General features: G+C 37.7%; 1 protein-coding gene across 3 annotated transcripts in view; it reads right to left on the bottom strand.

Annotated features, from left to right (window-relative positions):
• TENM1 (teneurin transmembrane protein 1) overlaps nucleotides 1-23,710 on the bottom strand; it is a gene marked incomplete at both ends in the record, with an annotated part of 892,332 nt that overhangs the window by 501,858 nt on the left and 366,764 nt on the right. The window lies entirely within an intron of this gene.

Raw genomic sequence — 23,710 nt, 5'->3', positions numbered from 1 at the left:
AAACATTTAAAAAAACTCCTTGGTTCTCTTCTATTTGGAAGGGAAATAACTAAACACTTAATTTCAAAGGACTTGGTTTATAAGGATTATGTGTTGAATATATTACATTATCATTTTGTGTGTTTATTGGTTGCATTATAGTTTTAATCATAATGCAAATCATGCTGAGAATGACATACATGCATTGACACACAATGCAATAACATACATTCAATATGAAGTACCCAGCTTGACATTGATATATATTCACATGTATACACATAGTCTATGGTAGTATTTTTATTAATGAACCTGAGTCTTCCTTCATTCCTAACCTTATTTCTTCTCCCTAGCTCCTCTGAGATTTTTCCTCATTATCTGGAGTCTCTCTTGTATCCCAATTAATATTATTTTAAGTGAGATTATCCAATTACAAAGAGTGAAGGGTCATATGTTTTCTTTAGTATCACATTGTCATTAACAAAATCACTCGACATAAAAAATTCCATTTTCTTTTTTAGCAAATTATTTTTTTGTCTTCTTTATCTATGAATTCCACATCTTGGGATTCAAACAACTGCAGATGAAAAATATTCGAAGAAAATTGTGATCTGGGCATGGTGGAGCACGCTTGTAATCCCAGATTTCGGGAGGTTGAGACAGGAGGACTGCAGTTCGGGGACAGTCTCAGTTACTTAGTGAGGCCCTCTGCAACTCAGTGAGACCCAGTTTCAAAATAAAGAATAAAACATATGGCAGGAGGTGTAGCTAGGAGGTCAAATGCCCCTGGTTTCCATCCCCAAATCCGCCAAAAAAATAATAATAATAAATAAAAAATAGGGCAGGAGATGTAGCTTGGAGGTCAAATGCCCCTTGGATCCATCCCCAGACCCGCAAAAAAAAAAAAAAAAGAAAAAAGAAAAAGAAAAAAAAAGAAAAAAGGAAAAAGAGAGAAGGAAACTGTGTCCATACTGGATGTGTACAGAGTTTTTATTGATATTATTCCCTAAGAACATACTATAACAGCTATTTTCATAGGATTTACATTGTATTAGGTACTATAAATAATCTAAAATGATTAAATGTGTATAGAATGATGCAAATAAGTTATATGCATTTATACTATGCTGTTTTATATAAGAAACTTGAGCATCTGCAGATTTCAGTTTCATCAGGTTGTCCTGGAAACAAGCCCACAATGGAGTTTCAGTTGTATACATGTTCCTAACTTCATGACAGCTTTCTTTCTTTCTTTCTTTCTTTCTTTCTTTCTTTCTTTCTTTCTTTCTTTCTTTCTTTCTCTTTCTTTCCTTCTTTCTTTCTTTCTTTCTTTCTTCCTTTCTTCCTCCTCCTCCTCCTCCTCCTCCTCCTCCTCCTCCTCCTCCTCCTCCTCCTCCTCCTCCTTCTTCTTCTTCTTCTTCTTCTTCTTCTTCTTCTTCTTCTTCTTCTTCTTCTCTCCTCCTTTTCTCTCTCTCATTTTCTCAACTTCTAGTATTAATGTGGCTGCCTTTATGAGTAAAATCCAAAGTGTTTGCTCTACTCTATTTAGAATCATTTTAACTTTAGTTCATAATTCAACAAAGCATTTGCAGATATGTTGTACACAAATACAGTTATGGGGCTGGGGATATAGCTCAGTGGTTGAGAATTTGCCTAAAATTCACAAGGCTCTGGATTCAACAAAACCTAGGGCTTTGGTACTTTAGGCCTTTTATACTGCAAGAAAAACTCATAATTATGTGTTATTAGTTTTATATTTATATCTATGTTTAATTAAAACTAAAGTTCAAGATTATAGGGAATTTAAGTTCTTTATTTCTTTTTTTTTTCTTTGTAGTACTGGGTTTCCTGGAAGCCCTTCTACCTCCGGGCTACACTCCTGGACCTATTTTTTACATTTTTATTTGGAAACAGGGTTTCCTAAGCCAGTGCACGTGGCTGGCTTTGAACTTGCACGATCCTCCTGTCTCTGCCTCCCAAGCACGGGGATTACAAGCGTGCGCCACCATGCCCAGCTAAGTTCTTTCTTTTTTAAAAAAATTTTTTTATTGGTGTATTATATTCATACATCATATTGGGTTAAAAAACTTGTGTGTAGATACACGTACACATCACTGATTTAACCCCTACCGAATTCCCACCCCATTCCCTCCTCATCCCTCCTTCCCTTGGTTGGCTTAGTGGTTGACTTCGATATGTTTAAGTGCATTGTGTGTTTTAGAGATTTTCCTCTTCGCCCCTCCTTTCTCCTGCTTTAGGTTGCCTTGTTTGCTCCTCTATAGGATTTCCTTTTTCATCTAGAGTTCCTCCTATGACCCATTTTTCCCTAACTCTCACATATTAGGGAAAGCATCTGCTTTCTTATTTTTTGTGACTGACTAATCTCACTTAACATAATGTCCTCCAGTTCCATGGGCAGTTTAATGGGCATTGCGTTAAATCTGTAGATCACTTTTGGGAGGATGGCCATTTTACTGATATTTATTCTGCCAATCCATGAACATGGAAGGTCCTTCCATCTTCTAAGATCTTCTTCGATTTCTTTTTTCAGTGTTTTATAATTTTCTTTTTTTTTTTTTTTTTTTTTTTAATCTATAAAATATATCTTATTTATTGAGATATCACACTGTGTTCCATAACTTACATAATTATTGTGCCAACCAAAAATAATTTTAAAATCACATTTTGAATCAGAGCCCAAGAATGGTGTGCCTACCCTCCTCTTTGTTTTTTTTTTTTTTGTTTTTTTTTTTTTTTTTTTTACTTTTTCTGTCTCTTTATTTTTTTTTTAATTTATTTTTTATTGGTGCAGTGTATTTACACATCATAGTGGTATAAAGAAAATACTTTTGTAGACATACATGCACATCTCGCCCAGTTAGCCCCTACCACGATCCCCACCCCATTCCCTCCCCATCCCTCCTTCCCACGCTTGGCTTACTGGTTGACATCTAGTATTATAACAATTTATACAATATTAACATTGATAATCTCACATAACAGTTTCATTTGTCTGGTACCAAACTTTTGATGACTTAAAGATAACATTTCAATATTTCTTTTTGCTTTCTTTCTTACCAGAGAATATTTTTTCTTTTTTTTTTTTTTAGGTGAAACTATCATACATTTATTTATTTATTTTTCAGAAAAAATCTATCCTGATATGGAATATGGACTCTAGATACCCAAAACAGTCTCAAAGGAGAACAAAGCTAGAAGATGTATGTTTTCTGATTTCAAACCATATAAAGCTACAATAATTGAAACAATGTAGTACTGTTCTAAAGGCAGATATATAAACCATTGGAGCTAAATAAAAGCCTAGAGATAAATTCTTCCATACATTGTCAAGTTATTTTTGACAAGGTTTCCATGAACTTTTGGTGGAGGAAATACTAGTCTTTTAACTAAATATTGTTGAAAAATAATAATAAATGAAAAAGAATAAAATTGGACCCTTATCTAACACATATACAAATATTAACTCAAAATAGATAAAAGACCTAAATATAAATCTTAATACTATAAGCTTTTAGAAGAAAATCTGGGTCATAAAACCTCACAACATTGAAATTGGAAGTGATTTCTTGGATATGATTTCAATGGCACAGGCAACAAAAGAGTAAATAAACTCCCTAAAAAAAAAAAAATATTGTATATCCAAAGACAATGTAAACAGAGTTAAAAGTTACTGATCCTCTCCCAAGAGTTCCTCCTATGACCCATTTCTCCCTAACTCTCACATATTAGGGAAAGCATCTGATTTCTTATTTTTTGTGCCTGACTAATCTCACTTAGCATAATGTCCTCCAGTTCCATCCATTTCCCTGAAAATGATGTAATTGAGTTTTTTTTGATGGCTGAGTAAAATTCCATTGTGTACATATCCCACAGTTTTGTAATCCATTCATCTGTTGATGGACATCTTGGCTGGTTCCATAGTTTGGCTATGGTGAATTGTGCAGCTATGAACATAGATACACATGCATTAGTTTGGTAGTTTGGTTTCTTTTCTTTTGGGTAGATACCCAACAGTGGTATTGCTGGATCAAATGGAAGATTTGTTCCCATTCTTCTGAGGATTCTCCATACTGTTTTCCAAAGTGGTTGCACTAATTTGCAATCCCACCAACAATGTCTTAGAGTTCCCACTTCTCCACATCCTCGCCAGCATCTGTTGTTGTTTGTGTTTTGAATGATGGCCATTCTAGTTGGAGTTAGGTGATATCTCAGGGTGGTTTTGATTTGCATCTCTCTGATTGCCAGTGATGTTGAGCATTTTTTCATGCATTTATTGGCCATTTGAATTTCTTCTTTTGTGAAGTGTCTATTTAGTTCATTTGCCCATTTTGTTATTGGATGCTTTGTTTTCTTAGTGTTGAGTTTCTTGAGTTCTCTGTATATTCTAGATATTAGTCCTCTATCAGTGGTGTAGGTGGCAAAAATCTTCTCCCATTCTGTTGGCTCTCGATTGAGGTTCTTGATAGTTTCCTTTGCTGAACAGAAGCTCTTCAGTTTCATGCAATCCCATGTATTGATTCTCCTTTTAATTTGTTGTGCCTTTGGGGTCTTGTTGAGGAAATGTTTGTCTGTGCCTATGTGTTGTAGTGTTGGACCTATGCCCTCTTCAAGGAGCTTCAAGGTCTCTGGTTTAATTTCCAAGTCTTTGATCCATCGTGAGTTGACTTTTGTACAGGGTGAAAAAGTGGGATTAACATCCAATTTTCTGCATATGGTTAACCAGTTTTGCCAACACCATTTGTTGAAGAGGCTATCTTTTTTCCAGTGTATGTTTTTGGCCCCTTTGTCAAAAATCAATTGGCTGAAAGTGTGTGGACTTGTTTCTGGGTCTTCTATTCTGCTCCATTGGTCTATATATCTGTTCTTTTGCCAGTACCATGCTGTTTTTATTACAATGGCTTTGTAGTATAGTTTAAAGTCAGGTATTGTGATTCCTCCTGCGTGGTTTTTGTTGCTGAGAACTACCTTGGCTATTCTGGGCTTTTTGTTATTCCAGATAAATTTAAGGACTGATTTTTCTATGTCTGTGAGGAATGATCTTGGTAGTTTAATGGGCATTGCATTAAATCTGTAGATCACTTTTGGGACGATGGCCATTTTAATGATATTAATTCTGCCAATCCATGAACATGGAAGGTCTTTCCATCTTCTAAGATCTTCTTCGATTTCTTTTTTCAGTGTTTTATAATTTTCTTTGTAGAGATCTTTTACTTCCTTGGTCAGGTTTATTCCTAGGTATTTTATTTTTTTGTGGGAGATCCTGAGTGGAAGTGTTTTCTGAATTTCTTTTTCATTGGATTTATGGTTGGTGTACAGGAAAGCTTCTGACTTTTTAAGATTGATTTTGTATCCAGATACCTTGCTGAATTTGTTGATCAGTTCTATAAGCCTTTTGGTTGAGTTTGTTGGGTTTTCTAAATATAGTATCATGTCATCTGCAAATAGTGAAAGCTTAAGTTCTTCTTTTCCTATTTGTACTCCTTTGATTTCCTTTTCTTGCCTTATTGCTCTGGCTAGAGTCTCTAGTACTATATTGAAGAGAAGTGGTGATAGTGGACATCCTTGTCTCGTTCCAGTTTTTAGGGGAAATTCTTGAAGTTTTTCCCCATTTAATATGATGTTGGCAGTGGGCTTATTGTAGATTGCCTTAATAATGTTGAGATATGTTCCTTCTATTCCAATTCTCTGCAGTGTTTTTATCATAAATGGATGTTGAATTTTATCAAATGCTTTTTCAGCATCTATTGAGATGATCATGTGGTTTTTGTCTTTGATTCTGTTTATATGATGAATTACATGGATTGTTTTTCGTATATTGAACCAGCCTTGCATCCCTGGGATGAACCCTACCTGGTCATGGTGAATGATTTTCTTGATGTGGTTTTGAATGCGTGTTGCTAGTATTTTGTTTAATAGTTTTGCATCCAAGTTCATCAGAGATATAGGCCTGTAGTTTTCCTTCCTTGAACTGTCTTTATTCGGTTTGGGTATTAGTGTGATGTTGGCTTCATAGAATGTATTTGGGAGAGTCCCGGTTTTTTCTATTTCCCGAAATAGTTTGAGTAGTATTGGGATTAGTTCTCCTATAAAGGTTTTATAGAATTCACTTGGGAAACCATCTGGTCCTGGGCTTTTCTTTGATGGTAAGCTCTTTATTGCTATTTCAATCTCTTTGATTGTTATTGGTTGGTTTAAGTGTTCTATATCTTCTTGACTCAGTTTAGGAAGGTTGTATTTATCTAGGAAGTTGTCGATTTCCTCCAGATTTTCCATTTTGTTGGAGTATAGTTTTTCAAAGTAGTTTCTGATAATCCTCTGGATTTCTACGCTGTCAGTAGTAATGTCTCCTTTTTCATCCCTTATCTTCATAATTTGAGTTGATTCTCTCTTTTTTTTAGTTAGGTTGGCTAGTGGTTTATCAATCTTGTTAATTTTTTCAAGAAACCAGCTTTTGGTTTTGTTGATTTTCTGTATTGTTTTTTTATTCTCTATTTCATTAATTTCTGCTCTAATTTTAATAATTTCCCGTCTTCTGCTGGCTTTGGGGTTCAATTGTTCCTGCTTTTCAAGGGCTTTGAGGTGTGTCATAAGGCTATTTATTTGAAGATTTTCTGTTTTTCTTATGTGAGCACTCAGTGCTATAAATTTTCCTCTTAATACTGCCTTCAAAGTGTCCCAGAGGTTTTGATATGTTGTTTCTTTATTTTCATTTGTTTCTAGAAATTTCTTGATTTCACCTCTTACATCTTCTATGACCCATTCTTCATTCAGAAGTGTGGTGTTCAGTCTCCACATGTTTATGTTGTTTCTCTGGGTCTTCTTATAGTTGATTTCTAGTTTCATTCCATTATGGTCTGAAATGACACAGGGAAGTATGTAACATTTTTTAAATTTGCTAGTGCTCATTTTGTGTCCCAGGATGTGATCTATTTTGGAGAAGGTTCCATGAGCAGCTGAGAAAAATGTAAACTCTGCTGTAGTTGGGTGAAATATTCTATATGTGTCCAAGAGGTCCATTTGGTTAATGGTGTTCTTTAGTTCTGAGACATCTTTACTGACCCTTTGTCTGGAAGATCGGTCTAGTATTGTGAGTGGTGTGTTGAAGTCTCCCAGTATTATTGTGTTGGGATTTATGTGTGGCTTCATGTCACAAAGAGTTTGATTTATGAAAGTAGCTGCCCCTATGTTTGGGGCATAGATGTTGATTATTGTTATTTCCTCTTGCTGGACTATTCCTTTTACCAGTAAAATGTGACCTTCTTTGTCTCTTCTAATAAGTTTGGGTTTGAAGTCTAACTTGTCTGATATCATAGTTGCTACTCCTGCTTGTCTTCGAGTACCATTAGCATGGATTACCTTGCTCCAGCCCTTTACCTTGAGTTTGTTCCTATCTTTACTTGTGAGGTGTGTTTCTTGTAAGCAGCAGATGGATGGATTCTGGCTTTTAATCCATTTTGCCACTTTATGTCTTTTTATTGGGGAGTTGAGGCCGTTTACATTCAGTGTGATTATAGAGAGATAATTTTTAATTCCCAACATGTTAAGATCTTATTTCTGTTTGAGATACTGTTTATTCTTCTTTGCTTAGTTGTCTGCTGGATGGGAATTCTTGTTTCTTTGGTTCTGGCGTGAATTACCCATTTCCTCTTTGCAGTTAATCTCCTTGAGTATTTTCTCTAGCGCTGGTTTTGAAGACATAAATTCCTTCAGTTGCTGTTTGTCATGGAAGCTTCTTATTTCCCCATCTAATTTGATGGATAGTTTTGCTGGGTAGGAAATTTTTGGCTGGAAGTTGTTTTCTTTCAGAGTTTGGAATATGTTACTCCAAGCCCTTCTGGCTTTCATAACTTGGTTTGGGAAGTCTGGAGTGATTCTAATTGGTTTGCCTCTGTATGTCACATGGCCTTTTGTTTTTGTTGCCTTTAAGATTCTCTCCTTGGCTTCCACATTAGTCATTTTGACAATTATGTGGCGTGGGGATCCTCTTCTCTGATCCTGTCTAAAGGGAGTTCTATAAGTTTCCTGGACCTGTGTATCGACCTCTTGCTCTATGTTTGGAAAATTTTCTGCTATTACTTCCCTGAAGAGATTGTTGATCCCTTTGGTTTCACCTTCTTTTCCCTCCTCTATTCCAATTATTCTTAGGTTAGCTCTCTTGAAATGGGCCCATATTTCTTCAATGTCAGATTCCTGCTGTCGGGTTTTTTTTTCTAAATTAGAAACTATGCGTTCATTTTTAGAATGATCATCTTCAAGAAGCGAGATTCTATTCTCCATGTGGTCCAATCTGTTGTTTATACTTTGAATTGAGGCCTTTACTTCATTAATTGCATCCTTTATCTCTTTTTGACTCTCTCTAAATTCTTTTCGAAAGTCCTCTATTATTTCTAAAGTTATTTTCCTAATTTGATCTTCTAGAGATCTTTGGGTTTCTGTGTTATCAGATTCTGATGTTGTGGTGTTGTTGGCATTCACTGCTCCATTGTTATTTCTCTTTCCCATGATTTTGGAAGTTTGTGCCTTCTCTGGGTTCTTCCCTGAGTCACTACAAGTTCACTTAAGATGCTCTGGATCTCTAGTCTATGGTATCTCAGTCACCACTACTCCTTTACTGTGTTGTATCACAAAGTCTCAGACCCAGGGAGTCAATCAAGGCTGCTTAGACCGTGGGGGGTGCCAAGTTGGGCGTTCTCCAGTGGGGAGTTGTGACTATGGTATGATATCTCTGCCACTGCCACTCCCCCACTGGGCTGCACTGCTAAAATCTCCGACCCAGGGAGACTATCTGCGCAAGTCCCTGGGAGTGCAGTACTGGGATTTCTCCCCTACGGGCCGCAATTTGACTCACGGTTGTTGAGTGCGCTGATGGAGCTGTAGTGAACTCGGTGGATTCGCTGCTGCCGCCACTGGCAATATGGCACCACTGCCACACCCTCGGCCGTGATGCGGCGTATTTCTTCTCTGGTTTTGGTCTCTGCTCTGAGTCCTTGCCAGTTGTGCTGCGCCCAGCCCTTGGGAGCTTTAGATGTTCCCTGCACCAACAAAACTGCTGACTGCCGCCCGGCTGTTCAGCACCTGCTCACCTCGGCTCGCTGTCCACCCCTCCTCTCAGGCGACTGGTGGCTGGTTGAGTGGGTTGGTCTAGGGCTGTCCGGTGAACTCGCTGCTGCCGCCAGCAGTAAGACGCTGCTTCTGCATCCTAAGCCGCGAGGCCAGAGTACCTCCTCTCTGGATTTGAGCTCTGTTTTGAGTCTCCCTCCTCTCTGGAGCCTGGTGTTGCTAGGGGAGATGTAGGCCGCGCCGCTCCGGCCGCTCTGCGCCGCGGCTCTGGCTGCTCCGCACCACGGTTCTGGCCGCTCCGGCTGCTCCGGCCGCTCTGCACTGCGGCTCTGGCTGCTCTGCACCGTGGGTCTGGCCACTCCGGCCGCTCCGGCCGTTCCGCGACGCGGCTCTGGCTGCTCCGGCTGTTCTGGCCGCTCTGCTCCGGCTGCTCTGGCAGCTCCGCTCAGCTGTTCTGGGCACTCTGCTCCGGCTGCTCCGGCCGCTCCACTCCGCGGCTCCGGCCACTTCGCGCCGCCGCTCCAGCCAATCCGCGCTGCAGCTCTGACTGCTCCGGCTGTTCTGGCCGCTCCGCTCGGCTGCTCTGGCCGCTCTGCTCAGCTGCTCGGAACCGCGACTCCAGCTGCTCTGTACCGCGGGTCTGGCCACTCTGGCCGCTCCGGCCGTTCCGCACCGCGGCTCTGGCTGCTCCGGCTGCTCAGGCCGCTCCGCTCAGCGGCTCCCCCCAATCCGCGCTGCGGCTCTGGCCGCTCCGGCTGCTCCGGCCACTCCGCGCCGCGCGGGCGCGGCACTTCGGGCTGGTTTTTTTCCGGTGACTTGTTTTTCCAGCCCTTTTTCTCTGTCCCTTGTATTTACCGTTTTTATTTCTTTGCTGTGGTGTTTTCTGGCTCTGAAAGGCGCTGGTTTTGAGGTAGTAGAGTTGGATTGTTAGCGGGACTTGTAAGTGCCGCTTTCCTCCGTCGCCATCTTCCCGGAAGTCTGTTTTATAATTTTCTTTGTAGAGATATTTTACCTCCTTGTTCAAGTTTATTCCTAGGTATTTTATTTTTTTTGTGGGAGATCCTGAGTGTAAGTGTTTTCTGAATTTCTTTTTCAGTGGATTTATGGTTGGTGTACAGGAAAGCTTCTGATTTTTTAAGATTGATTTTGTATCCAGATACTTTGCTGAATTTGTTGATCAGTTCTATATGCCTTTTGGTTGAGTTTGTTGGGCTTTCTAAATATAGTATCATGTCATCTGCACATAGTGAAAGTTTGAGTTCTTCTTTTCCTACTTGTAGTCCTCTGATTTCCTTTTTTTGCCTTATTGCTCTGGCCAGAGTCTCTAGTACTATATTGAAGAGAAGTGGTGATAGTGGACATCCTTGTCTTGTTCCTGTTTTTAGGGGTAATTCTTGAAGTTTTTCCCCATTTAATATGATGTTGGCCATGGGCTTATTGTAGATTGCCTTAATAATGTTGAGATATGTTCCTTCTATTCCAATTTTCTGCAGTGTTTTTTTTATAATAAATGGATGTTGAATTCTATCAAATGTTTTTCAGGGTGTATTGAAAGGATCATGTGATTTTTGTCCTTGGTTCTGTTTATATGGTGAATTACATGAATTTATTTATTTATTTATTTTATTTTGAACTAGCCTTGTATCCCTGGGATGAACCCTACCTGGTCATGGTGTATGATTTTCTTGATGTGGTTTTGAATGCGTGTTGCTAGTATTTTGTTTAATAGTTTTCCATCCAAGTTAATCAGAGATATAGGCCTGTAGTTTTCTTTCCTTGAACTGTATTTATTTGGTTTGGGTATTAGTGTGATGTTGGCTTCATAGAATGTATTTAGGATAGTCACGGATTTTTCTATTTCATGAAATAGTTTGAGGAGTATTGGGTTAACTCTTATATAAAGGTTTTATAGAATTCACTTGGGAAACCATCTAGTTCTGGGCCTTTCTTTGATGGTAAGTGCTTTATTGCTGTTTCAATCTCTTTGATTGTTTTTAGTTGGTTTAAGTGTTCTGTATCTTCTTGACTCAGTTTAGGAAGGGTGTATTTATCTAGGAAGTTGTCGATTTCCTCCAGATTTTCCATTTTGTTGGAGTATAGTTTTTCAAAAGTAGTTCCTATTAATACTCTGTATTTCTACACTGTCAGTAGTAATTTCTCCTTTTTCATCCCTTATCTTCATAATTTGGGTTGATTCTCTCTTTTTTTTAGTTAGGTTTGCTAGTGGTTTATTTATCTTGTTAATTTTTTTTAAGAAACCAGCTTCTGGTTTTGTTGATTTTCTGTATTGTTTCATGATTCTCTATTTCGTTAATTTCTGCTCCAATTTTAATAATTTCCTGTCTTCTGCTGGTTTTGGGGTTCAATTTTTCTTGCTTTTCAAGGGATTTGAGATGTTGTTAGGTTATTTATTTGAAGATTTTCTGTTTTTCTTATGTGAGTACTCAGTGCTATAAATTTTCCTCTTAATACTACCTTAAAGGGTCCCAGAGGTTTTGATATGTTGTATTTTTATTTTCCTTTTTTTTTCTAGAAATTTCTTGATTTAACCTCTTACATCTTCTATGACTCATTCTTCATTCAGAAGTGTGGTGTTCAGTCTCCACTTGTTTATGTTGTTTCTCTGGGTCTTCTTAGAGTTGTTTCCTAGTTTCATTCCATTATGGTCTGAAATGACACAGGGAAGTATGTAACATTTTTAAAACTTGCTAGTGCTCATTTTGTGTCCCAGGATGCGATCTATTTTGGAGAAGGTTCCGTGAGTATCTGAGGAAAATGTAAACTCCACTGTATGTGGATGGAATATTCTATATGTGTCCAACAGTTCCATTTGGTTAATAGTGTTCTTTTGTTCTGAGGTATCTTTACTGATCCTTTGTCTGGAAGATTGGTCTAATGTTGTGAGAGGTGTGTTGAAGTCTCCCAGTATTATTGTATTGGGATTTATGTGTGACTTCATGTCACAAAGAGTTTGATTTATGAAAGTAGGTGCACCTATGTTTGGGGCATAGATGTAATTGATTATTGTTATTTCCTCTTGCTGTATTGTTCCTTTTAGCAGTAAAATATGACCTTCTTTGTCTCTTCTAATAAGTATGGGTTTTTAGTCTAACTTGTCTGATATCATAGTTGCTATTCCTGCTTGCCTTCAAGTTCCATTAGCATTTATTAACTGGCTCCAGTACTTTACCTTGAGTTTGTTCCTATCTTTACTTGTAAGCTGTGTTTCTTGTAAGCGGCAGATGGATGAATTCTGGTTTTTAATCCATTTTGCCCCTTTATGTCTTTTATTGGGGAGTTGAGGCCATTTACATTCAGTGTGATTATTGAGAGATAATTTTTAATTCCTCACATGTTAAGATTTTATTTCTGTTTGAGATACTGTTTATTCTTCTTTGCTTAGTTGTCTGCTGAATTGGAAATCTTGTTTCTTTGGTTCTGGTGTATTACCTATTTCTTCTTTTCACTTAATCTCCTTGCGTATTTTCTCTAGCACTGGTTTTGAAGACATAAATTCCTTCAGTTTCTGTTTGTCATAGAAGATTCTTATTTCCCCATATAATTTGATAGATAGTTTTGCTGGGTAGAAAATTTTTGGCTGGAAGTTGTTTTCTTTCAGAGTTTGGAATATGTTACTTCATGTCCTTCTGGCTTTCATGACTTGGTTTGGGAAGTCTGGAGTGATTCTAATTGGTTTGCCTCTGAATGTCATTTGGCCTTTTGTTTTTGTTGCCTTTAAGATTCTCTCCTTGGTTTCCACATTAATCATTTTGACAATTATGTGGTGTGGGCATCCTCTTCTCTGACCTTTTCTAAAGGGAGTTCTATAAGTTTCCTGGACCTGTGTTTCTACTTCTTGCTCTATGTTTAGAAAATTTTCTACTATCACTTCCTTGAAAAGATTATTGATCCATTTGGTTTCACCTTTTTTTCCCTCCTCTATTCCAATTATTCTTAGGTTAGTCTCTTAAAATGGGCCCATATTTCTTCAATATCAAATTCCTGACATTGATTTTTTTTCTAAATTAGAGACTATGCATTTATTTTTGGAGTGATCATCTTCTAGGAGAGAGATTCTATTCTCCATATGGTCTAATCTGTTGTTTATACTTTGAATTGAGGCCTTTACTTCAATGATTGCATCCTTTATCTTTTTTTTTTTTACTTTCTCTGCATCTTTTCAAAAGTCCTCTATTATTTCTACAGTTATTTTCCTGATTTGATCTTTTAAGATCTGTAGATTTCTGTTACCAGGTTCTGATGTTATGGGGTTTTGGGCATTCATTGCTCCATTGCTATTTCTCTTTCCCATAATTTTGAAAGTTTGTGCCTACTCTGGGTTCTTCCCTGGGTCACTACAAGTTCACTTAAGGTGCTCTGGATCTCAAGTCTGTAGTATCTCAGTCACCACTACTCCTTTACTGGGTTGTATTGCAAAGTCAGACCCAGGTAGTCAATCGAGGCTGCTTTAAACCATGGAGGCTCCGTTCTGGGTGTTCTCCCACAGGGGGCTGCAACTATGGTGTGATATCTCTGCCACTGCCACTCCCCCACTAGGTTGGACTGCAAAAATATCTGACCCAGGGAGACTATCTGCGCAAGTCCCAGGAGTGCAGTACTGGGATTTTTCCTCTAGGGGCCGCAATTTGACTCACGGTTGTTAAGTGCATTTGATGGAGCTGTAGTGGACTTGGTGAACTCACTGCTGCTGCCACTGGCAATATGGTGCCACTGCCACGCCCTTGGCCCTGAGGCTAGCGTAATTCTTCTCTGGTTTTGAGCTCGGGTCTGAGTCCCTGCAGAGTGTGCTGAGCTTAGACCCCGGGAGCTTTATAAGCTCCTTGCGCCTGAAAAACTGCTGAATTCCGCCCAGCTGTTCTGCAGCTGCTCACTTCGGCTCGCTGTCCACCCCTCCTCTCTGGATCCTGGTGGGTTGTTGAGTGCACTGTTCTGGAGCCGTCCTGTGAACTCGCCGCTGCCGCCGGCAGTATGGCACTGCTATTGCGTCATCAGCCGTGAGGCCAGTGTATCTAGTCTCTGGTTTTGAGCTCAGTTTTGAGTCCCCCTCTTTTCTGGAGCCTGGTGCTGTGAGGGAAGATGGCGCCAGCGCGGCTCTGTGCCACGGCTCCAGCTTTGGCACTGCAGGCTGGTTTCTTTTCTGGGGTCTGGTTATTTTTCCAGCCCTCTTTTTCTCTGTCCCTTGTTTTTACAGTTTTTATTTCTCTGCTGATGGTGTTTACCGGCTATGAAAGGTGCTGATTTTGTGGTAATAGAGATCTATTGTTAGCGAGACTTGTAAATGCCACTTTTCTCTGTCGTCATCTTCCCAGAAGTCTAAAGTGCTTTCTTAACTGAACATAGGGTAAAACTTAATTAAGAACCTTGTCTTCAACAACATGAAACTAGTTGGTTTGATAAAAGCTATGACAATTAAGAATGAAATCTGCCCCATAGAAGGTGGTAGAGCAGTAAAGACAGGTTGCTATCAAAATTTGCATTTGCATTTATCTGTGTGTGTGTGTGTGTGTGTGTGTGTGTGTGTGTGTGTGTGCACATGTGTGTGTTACTGAGGATTGAAACCAAGGATTAAACTCACTTGAGTTACCCCCCCAAGATTCTTTTTTATTCCAAAAGCTGACCATAAACTTGTGATGCTCCTATCTTAGCTTCCCAACTATTGTGATTACTAGGTGTGCCAATGCATGTGTTTGTGTTTATTTATTTTTTATCAGAGCTGTAACTAATCTCAGTCTCAGAGTGCAACAACTTTCTCTCAGGTTGTATGTATATAATCTAGCCTGCAGTTTTATAGTTTCCTAATCATTTCATCAGGACACTGAGCTCCTTTAATATGAAATAAATTAAATGCAATCAAGAGTTCTTCACAAAGCAAGAGATAATATGTATTTTCTTTCAGTTAAGAATCTTCTTTTGTTGCAAGGCATGGTGGCCCATGCTTATAATCTCAGTACTTGGAAGGCAGAGGCAGGAGAATTTCAAGTTTATGGCCAGCCTCAGCTATTTAGTGAGGCCCTCTGTAACCTAGTGAGACCCTGTTTCAAAATAAAAAATAAAAAATAAAAAATATGGCTGGGGGTGTAGCTCAGAGATAGAATGACCCTAGGTTCAATCCTAAGTCTCAATAAAACAAAACAAAACAAAAACAAAAAAACCCAAGCATATCCTGTTGTCACATTCAACCTATATTAGACATTTTGAAGTCCATCTTTAGAAACTTCCATAGTCGGCAAATATTTTAAAAGTTAACTATAATGTGGTACATAATGTTACAACAACTAGATTGGCAGTGCTTTAATGAGGTTTTGTTCAGCAGTAAATTATAGTGAGTCATCTAGGACCATCTTCATTTGATTATTATTGCCTAATAGAAAGCAATAGGATACCCAAGAAACGTGATCTAGCAAAGCCATACTGTGATCTGGATTCCTGTACATGAAGGGTCTCCTGTACATGAAGGATTTGATAAAATGTAGTATTCTTATGTAAATACTTTCTGTATTTTTGTATAATATCTTAATGGGCTTATGAGTCCAACAAGGGAAGACAACACTGTGGATTCATACTTAGCAAATAATAGAACCATCTCAGAACAAATAATTTGTCTAGAAATATCTGCTCCTTTTTCCTATTATATCATTATGATTGCTAATAAACTTTCGAGCCCATCTCACTTCCTACACCAACAAATTTCTCCCTCTTTTTTCCCCTACCTAGAATTTTTAAAACCCAGTCTTCCTTGTGGCTTTGGTATTAGGGTGATGCTACCCTTATAAAATTAGTTTGAAAGTCTTCTCTCCTCTTAAATTTTGTGAAATAATTTAAGAAGAATTGGCATTAGTTCTACTTTAAAAGTATTGTAGAACTTAGCAGAAAAGATATCTGGTCCTGGACTTTAACAGTAGACTTTTAGTGATTAAATACCCTAACTCATTGTTGATTAAGATTATCTCTTTCTTCAAAATTAGGTTTTGGTAATTTGTATGCATCAGGGAATGTATCCATTTCTTTTAGGTTATCCAATTTGTTGATACATAATTGTTTATAATACTATTTTGAGATTCTTTGTATGTCTATCACATTGTTTTCTTTAATTTTTTAAGCAGGGATCAAAGTGTCACTCTGTACCTAAGCCAGACAACACTTTTTAAACATGTTTTATATTCTAAATATTCTTAATTCCATATTCTTTATTGCCAGGAATTTATGCTATGAATATGACTCAAATAAATTTAAACTGACCTATAGCAATCAAAGAGACTGAAGCAGTCTTTAGGGAAGATGGCACCGAGGGAAGCAACACTTAGCAGTCCTGCTAGCATCTGATCTCTATTGTGTTAAAACAGCATTCTTACAAAAGCAAGAAAACACCATAACTTAAAAAAAACATAATAAGTAAAAAGCAGCAGGTAAAAAAGCTAGAAGACCCAGAGAGCAGTTAAAAAAAAAAAACATTCAGCTTATGATAGCAGGCATTGCAGTCACCCTATCTTGCCTCACTGCATCTGAGTCCAGAGACACACAGGAAAACAACCAAGGACTTAAAACAAAGTAAGCAGCTGCAGATCATCAGAATTGTAAGCCATCACTTTCTCCTGCACAAAGACCAGCTACAATTTGCAGCATTGGAGGCTGAGCTCCTACCATGCCCTCCAGAGATCCAGAGCAGCACTCAACAAAACCATAAGTAAACCTGCCGTTCCCACAGAAAAACACCAGTACACCCCCAGGAACTTTCACAGCCACAGTAAACTTCATTGGTCTGACACTTTATGATTAAACCCAGTGAAGATGGGGATAGAGTCTGCTGTTGGAAATTGCAGAGGATCAGAGAGACTCAGGCTCTGCATTGCTAGAAAGCATAGAAGGAGACATACTAAACACAAAATCCAAATAGTAGGATCTCCAGAATCACTACACACCACCCAATGGGAAGAAGCCAGACCAGCCTATTTATAGTTGTAAAGAAGAAAAACTGTTACAGAGTTTGGTCCCAGAGGCATCTACCACCTATGCAGCAGGGGGAGAGTCAGAATTCACATCTGTTGAAAGTGTGAAGTGTGACCTCTGCTTAACACTAAATCCAGCCCCATGGATTCTGGCCATCTGCATAGACTTAGAAAGACTAATAGAACCATGCTTGCAATAGTAAAGGTACTGGTGGCACTTAGTGTCTGCACAGAGAGAGACAGCAGAGGCCCAGTCTGCTAAATTTTCATATAATTGTAGGGTTGCTTTATTTTGTTTTTGTTTTGTTTTGTGTGTGAATGCTTATTTGTTTGTGCTCTTTCTAACCTCTCTCTCAAGCTTCTTCCCTTGTACATACCTATGCTCTTCTCTCCATTCCTTTCCCTTCCTCTTTTATCTTGTATTAAATACACTTCAGGGCCTGCTGTGAGGCAAGGCCGGTGCTGGGGCCTCTGAGGCCGGGAATGGAGCCTCCCATGAGGCAAGGCCAGTGCTTGGGCCTTTGAGCCCGGGATTGGAGCCTGTCTTGGGGTGAGGCCAGTGCTGGGGCCAGCAAGGTTGGGATCAGAGCCTGCTGTGAGGCAAGGCCAGTGCTGGGGCCTTTGAGGCTGGGATCAGAGCCTGCCCTGTGGCAAGGTCAGTGCTGGGGCCTCCAAGGCTGGCACCAGAGCCTGCAGAGGGGTTAGGGCTGTGCTGGGGCCAGTGATGCCAGGATCGGAGCCTGTCATGAAGCAAGGCCGGTGCTTGAGCCTCTGAGGCGGGGACCAGAGCCTGCTGAGGGGTGAGGCCGGTGCCGGGGCCAGCAAAGCTGGAATCAGAGCCTGCCATGAGGCAAGGCCAGTGCTAGGGCCTCTGAGGCTGTGATTGGAGCCTGGCATGTGGCGAGGACTGTGCTGGGGTCAGGAAGGCCAGGATCGGAGCCTGCTGTGTGGCGAGGCCATTGCTGGAGCCAGCGAGGCCGGGATAGGAGCCTGCCTTAAGGCAATGCCATTGCTGGGGCCTCTGAGGCTGGGATCAGAATCTGCTGGGAGGCCAGGCCAGTGCCGGGGCTTTCAATAGTGTGGTCATAATCTGCAATGCAGCATACACAGAGAAATATTACAGAAAATAAAAAATCAGATGCTTTTTCTAATATGCAAAAACTAGGAAGAAATGGCTAATAGGAAGAAATCTAGTTGGAGAAAGGGCCCTATGGAAGAGCAATTAAGGTGACCTATCAGAGGGGATGGAATAGGGAAAGATGGAATCTCTTTAAAGCACATCATGTACTTAAACAAATATATCAAAATTAATCACTAAATCAAGCATGGGATAGAGGGAGAGGGAGAGAATGGGATGGGGATTGGATAAAGACTAATTGGATGATGTGTTCTTGTATATCCTCACAAGTCTTGTATTCCATTGAGATGTTTGACTACAATGCACCAATAAAAATATATTAAATTAAAAAATATATAAGCATGTGCCAAAAAATAAAATAAATCCACTTCATATCACTATACTAAAGATTCAACTATGATTACTAGAATACTAATACATATTCATTATCTCTAATTTAATCTACTATATACTACCTTACCAAACTCACATTCTCATTGTATTTGATCCTATCTGTGTCTTTACCATATTATTACATTTACAACTTCACTTATTTCCTCACTCAATTTTCACTGTTTAATACAAGACAACCTGTGCTTGGCTAGACCAGCTAGAAACTGAAAGAAATCTATCAAAAGCAACAGACACAAACTTCTGAAATCATTAGAAGGACGAATAACAAGGAAACCATGATATCCCACAACACCACAATAACAGATCCTGAGAACACAGAATTGCAGGGGTCACCAGAAGTGCAAATCAGGAATATAACTGTAGAAATAATATAGGACTTCTGAAAAGAATTTAGAGAGAATCTGAAAAAAATAAAGAATGCAATCATTGGAATGAAGACATCAATTCAAACAATATAAACAATCTATTAGACCACATAGAGAAGAGAATCTTGCTCTTAGAATATAATCACTTCAAAAACAAATGCATAGTATAGAATTAAAAAATATTCAGCAGCATGAATTGGACATTGAGGAAATATGGGCCATCTGAAAAAAGCTAACCTAAGAATAGCAGGCATAGAAAAGGGAATAGAAGGTAAATCCAAAGGGATCAAAAATCTTTTCAAAGAAGTAATATCAGAAAAATATCAAACATAGAAAAAGAGGTCAATAGAGAGGCACAAAAACCTTATAGAACCCTATTTAGATAAGATCAGATAAAAGATTCATCATGCTACATAATAGTCAAACTGACGAATGAAGAAGATGAGGAAAGAATCTTAAAGGCAACCAAAACAAAAGACCAAGTGACATTTAGAGGCAAACTGATTAGAATAACTCCAGATTTCCCAAACCAAGTTGTGAATGCCAGAAGGGCCTGGAGTAATATATTCCAAACTCTGAACAAAAACAACCTGCAGCCAATAATTTCCTACATAGCAAAACTATCTCTCAAATTAGACAGGGAAATAAAAATCTTCCATGATACACCCAGAAGTTGAAAGAATTTATGTCTTCCAAACCAGATCTAGATAAAAATGCTGAAAGTGATTAACTGCAAAAAATAATAAGTAATTCAAGCCAGAACCAGAGAAAGAAGAATTTCCATCAATACAAAAACTAAGCAAATAAAAACAAAAATTACCTCAAACAAAATTTAAAACTCAAAATGTTAGGAATTATAAATCATCTCTCAATAATCACACTGAATATAAATGGCCTCAACTCCCCAGTAAAAAGATATAAGGTGGCAAAATGGATTAAAAAACAGAATTCATCTATGCACACTTACAAAAAATATACAAGTAATGATAGCAACAAACTAAAGGTAAAGGGATGCAGCAAGATTATCCATGACAAAGGAACCTGAAGACAAATAGAAGTAGCAACTATGATATTAGACATGTTAGACTTCAAGCCCAAGCTTATTAGAAGAGATATAACAGGTAATTTTTTTTACTGGTAAAAGGAAAATCCACAAAGAGGAAATAACAGTAATCAACATTTATGCTTCAAATATAGGTGCACCTACTTTCATAAAACAAACTTTTTTTGACATTAAGCCACACCTAAGTCACAATAAAATAAGACTTGAACACCCTTCTCACCCCATTAGACCAATAATCTAGACAAAAGTTCAGTGAAGATGCCTCAGACCTAAAGAACACCATCAACTATTAAAGAAAACCCCAGGACCAGATGGTTTCCCAAATGATTTAAACTTTTATAGACAAGCTAACTCTAATACTCCTCAATATATTCCATGAAACAGAAAGAAATGGTACTCTTCAAAATATATTATATGAAGTTAATATTACATTAATGCTCAAACCAAATAAAGACAACTCAAGGAAAGAAAATTATATGCCTGTATGCTTGATGAACTGAGAGCCAAAAATGCTAAACCAAATACTAGTAACGTGCATTCAAAACTACATCAAGAAAATCATACAGATGACTAACTAGTGTTCATCCCAGGGATACAAGGCTGCTTAAGCATACAGAAAACAACCCATGTAATTAATCATTTAATCAGAAATAAAGACAAAAATCACAAGATCATTTTAATAGATGATAAAAATGCTTTGGATAAAATCCAACACATGTTTGTGATAAAAACACTGTGGATAATCGGAAGAGAAGTAACATACCTTGACATCATAAAGGCAATATATAATAAGCCTACATCCAACATCATATTTAATGGGGAAAAACTGTGATAGTTCTCCCTATAAAAAGAAACAAGGCGAGGATGTCCATTATCACTACTTCTTTTCAATTCAGTACTTACGATGTTAGCCAGAGCAATAAGGCAAGAAAATGAAATTAAAGGAGTACAAATAGAAAAAAAGAACTAAAATTATCCCTATTTGCAGATGACATAATCTTAAGAAAACCCAAGAAATTCAAAATAAGGATTATAGAATTTATCAACAAATTCAGTAAAGTGCCTAGAGAAAAAAATAAATTTTAAAAAATCAGAAGCTTTTCTATATGCCAACCATAAATCCACTGGAAAAACAATCCAGAAAACACAATTAGGATATTCCACAAAAAATAAAGTACTTAGAAATAAACCTAATCAAGGAAAAAAAAGAACTCTACAAAGAAAATTATAAAAGATTTTTAAAAAGTGATCTACAGATTCAATGCAATACCCATTAAATTGCCATGGTCATTTGTCGCAAAGAGAAATTAATCATTAAATTCATTTGGAATAACAACAACAACAGTGGGTGTGGTGGCGTACACTTGTAATCCCCACGCTTGGGAGGCTGAGACAGGAGGATCACACAGGTTTGAATCCACCCTCAGCTACTTAGTGAGGCTCTCAGAAACATAGTGAGACCCTGTTTCCAAATAAAATATAAAATAGTTCTGGAAGTATAGCCAGGAGATAGAAAAGCCTCTGGGTTCCACCCTCAGTATCACAAAAACATCAACAACAACAGAAACAAAATGAGAATTGCCAAAGTCATTCTCAGGAACAAGAGCCATGCAGAAGATATCACAATACCTGACTTCAAACTATATTACAAAGCAATAGTAATATGAACAAATATTGGCATGCTAAAACACATTGACTATAACTGTTGATTATATGAATAAAGTACATATGGAAGATAAGTGAAAGTCTTGTTTAAACTTGAGTCTTAACCCCAACATAATGTACATGTAAATATTCCAAATTCTGAAAACATATGAGATCTGAAACACTTTGGGTCAAATAAGTTGATGCATAGCCTGTGTGTGCCTACACATATTTTTGTCATAAGATGCAAAATATTTTTTCAAAAATGGGTTAATCTGTCATCTGTTTAAAAGCCAATTCTCTAATTTAGTTTATTTTTATTCACTTCAGAGTTAAGTATTATTTAACAGCTTATGCAATATGGTTCTAAAATATTAATATAACATATATAGCATTATATATGTTATATTTGAGGTAGGAACTGTGCTAAACAAGATCAAAATTTCTTCCTTCTGTGATAAAATTCAAATTGTAAACTTAAATTCAGATTTCTTAAGAAATAAATTTATCATGGTTTTAGAAATTTCTCCAGATATATTTTCTCTGAATCTGCAAGATTGATTTTTATCTTTCTAAAATTGGTTAAATATGTTAAAACTAAAAAAAAATCTACTAACCTGTTGTTCAAGCTGGTTTTATTATGCCTTCCCAGTGAATATTTATCTATTCTAGAGAGTCTGATTTTAATTTCTCTACTTAGGCTGAGAAAGTCCTAAATGAGAAGTAATTAGTAGGGTGACTGACTCTTGTTTACAAGTTTATAAGTATTCTTTTGATGAAAGACATATGTTTAGTATTCAATACTTATTTGTACATGAAATTATCTCTTCCTCTGTCATTTCTTATAATATGCTTTTATTGTGGCATTATAGTCTCACATCATAATGTAAATCATGTTGACAATGGCATACATGCACACAGAACTTGGTGCCCCTTACTCCCCATTCCTCCTCCCAATACAGAGTATTGAGATTGATGTTGGTATATTCACTTATATACACATAGTAGATGGTAGTATTTTTGTTAATAAACCTCAGTTTTCTCCCTTACTTTTCCTTAGACCATCCCTCTGGCTGTGCTGAGGTTTCTCTTCATCATCTTGAGTCCCTCTGGTATCTCAATTACTCCCTACCTTGCTCATATTAGAGAAAACATATGACCCTTCACTTTCTGTGACTGGCTAATCTCTCTTAATATAATGTTCTCCAGGTGCTTCTATTTTCTTGCTAGTGAATAATTTTGTTCTTGTTTATTGCTGAGTAGAATTTCATTTTTATATTTCCTATAATTTTGTAATCCATTCATCTGTTGATGGATACCTAAGTTGGTTCCGTAGTTTGGCTATTGTGAATTGTGCTGCTATAAACAGTTATGCATATACTATTATAGTTCCTGGTTTTGTCCCCTTTTTAAAGATACTAAGGAGTGGTATATCTATATTATATGGTGGATCTATTTCTAGTTTTATGGGGAATCTCCACATTGATCTCTATAGTGGGTGAACTAGTATGCACTCCCAATAACAGTGTAGTGTAGAAGACTATCTACTTCCCTACATCCTCCACAACATTTATTGTTATTTGACTTCTTGATGATTACCATTCTGATTGGGGTTAGATGTTATCTCATTGTAGTTTTGATTTGCATCTCCCTGATTTCTAATGATGCTGAACATTTTTTGATGTATTGGCCGTTTGTATCCCTTGGACAGAGGACTAATACCTAGAATATACCAAAAACTTAGAATACTTTATACTAAAAAACAAGTAACTTAATAAAGAAATGAACAACTGAATTAAATAGGCACTTCACAAAAAAGAGATAAAAATTGCCAAGAGTTAGCCTATGTCTTAATTACATAGCATGCTACAGTTCAAAAAAATAAGAAGAATATTTGTCTTTCAACAAAATGTCTCTATTCTTAGCACCAGAAACTATTGTTTCAAAAATAAATTGTATGTGACATGGTTTTACCCTGTCATTTCAGTATGTTTACTTTTAATTGGATTCATACCTTTTTTATGGCAGTTAAAACTGTCACTTAACATGGTTGAAACAAAACTTATGAAAAAGGAAAAAT

Source organism: Muscardinus avellanarius (genome assembly GCF_963383645.1).
Source record: "Muscardinus avellanarius genome assembly, chromosome: X".
Taxonomy (NCBI): Eukaryota; Metazoa; Chordata; class Mammalia; order Rodentia; family Gliridae; genus Muscardinus; species Muscardinus avellanarius.
This window is presented reverse-complemented; position numbering and strand designations above follow the sequence as displayed.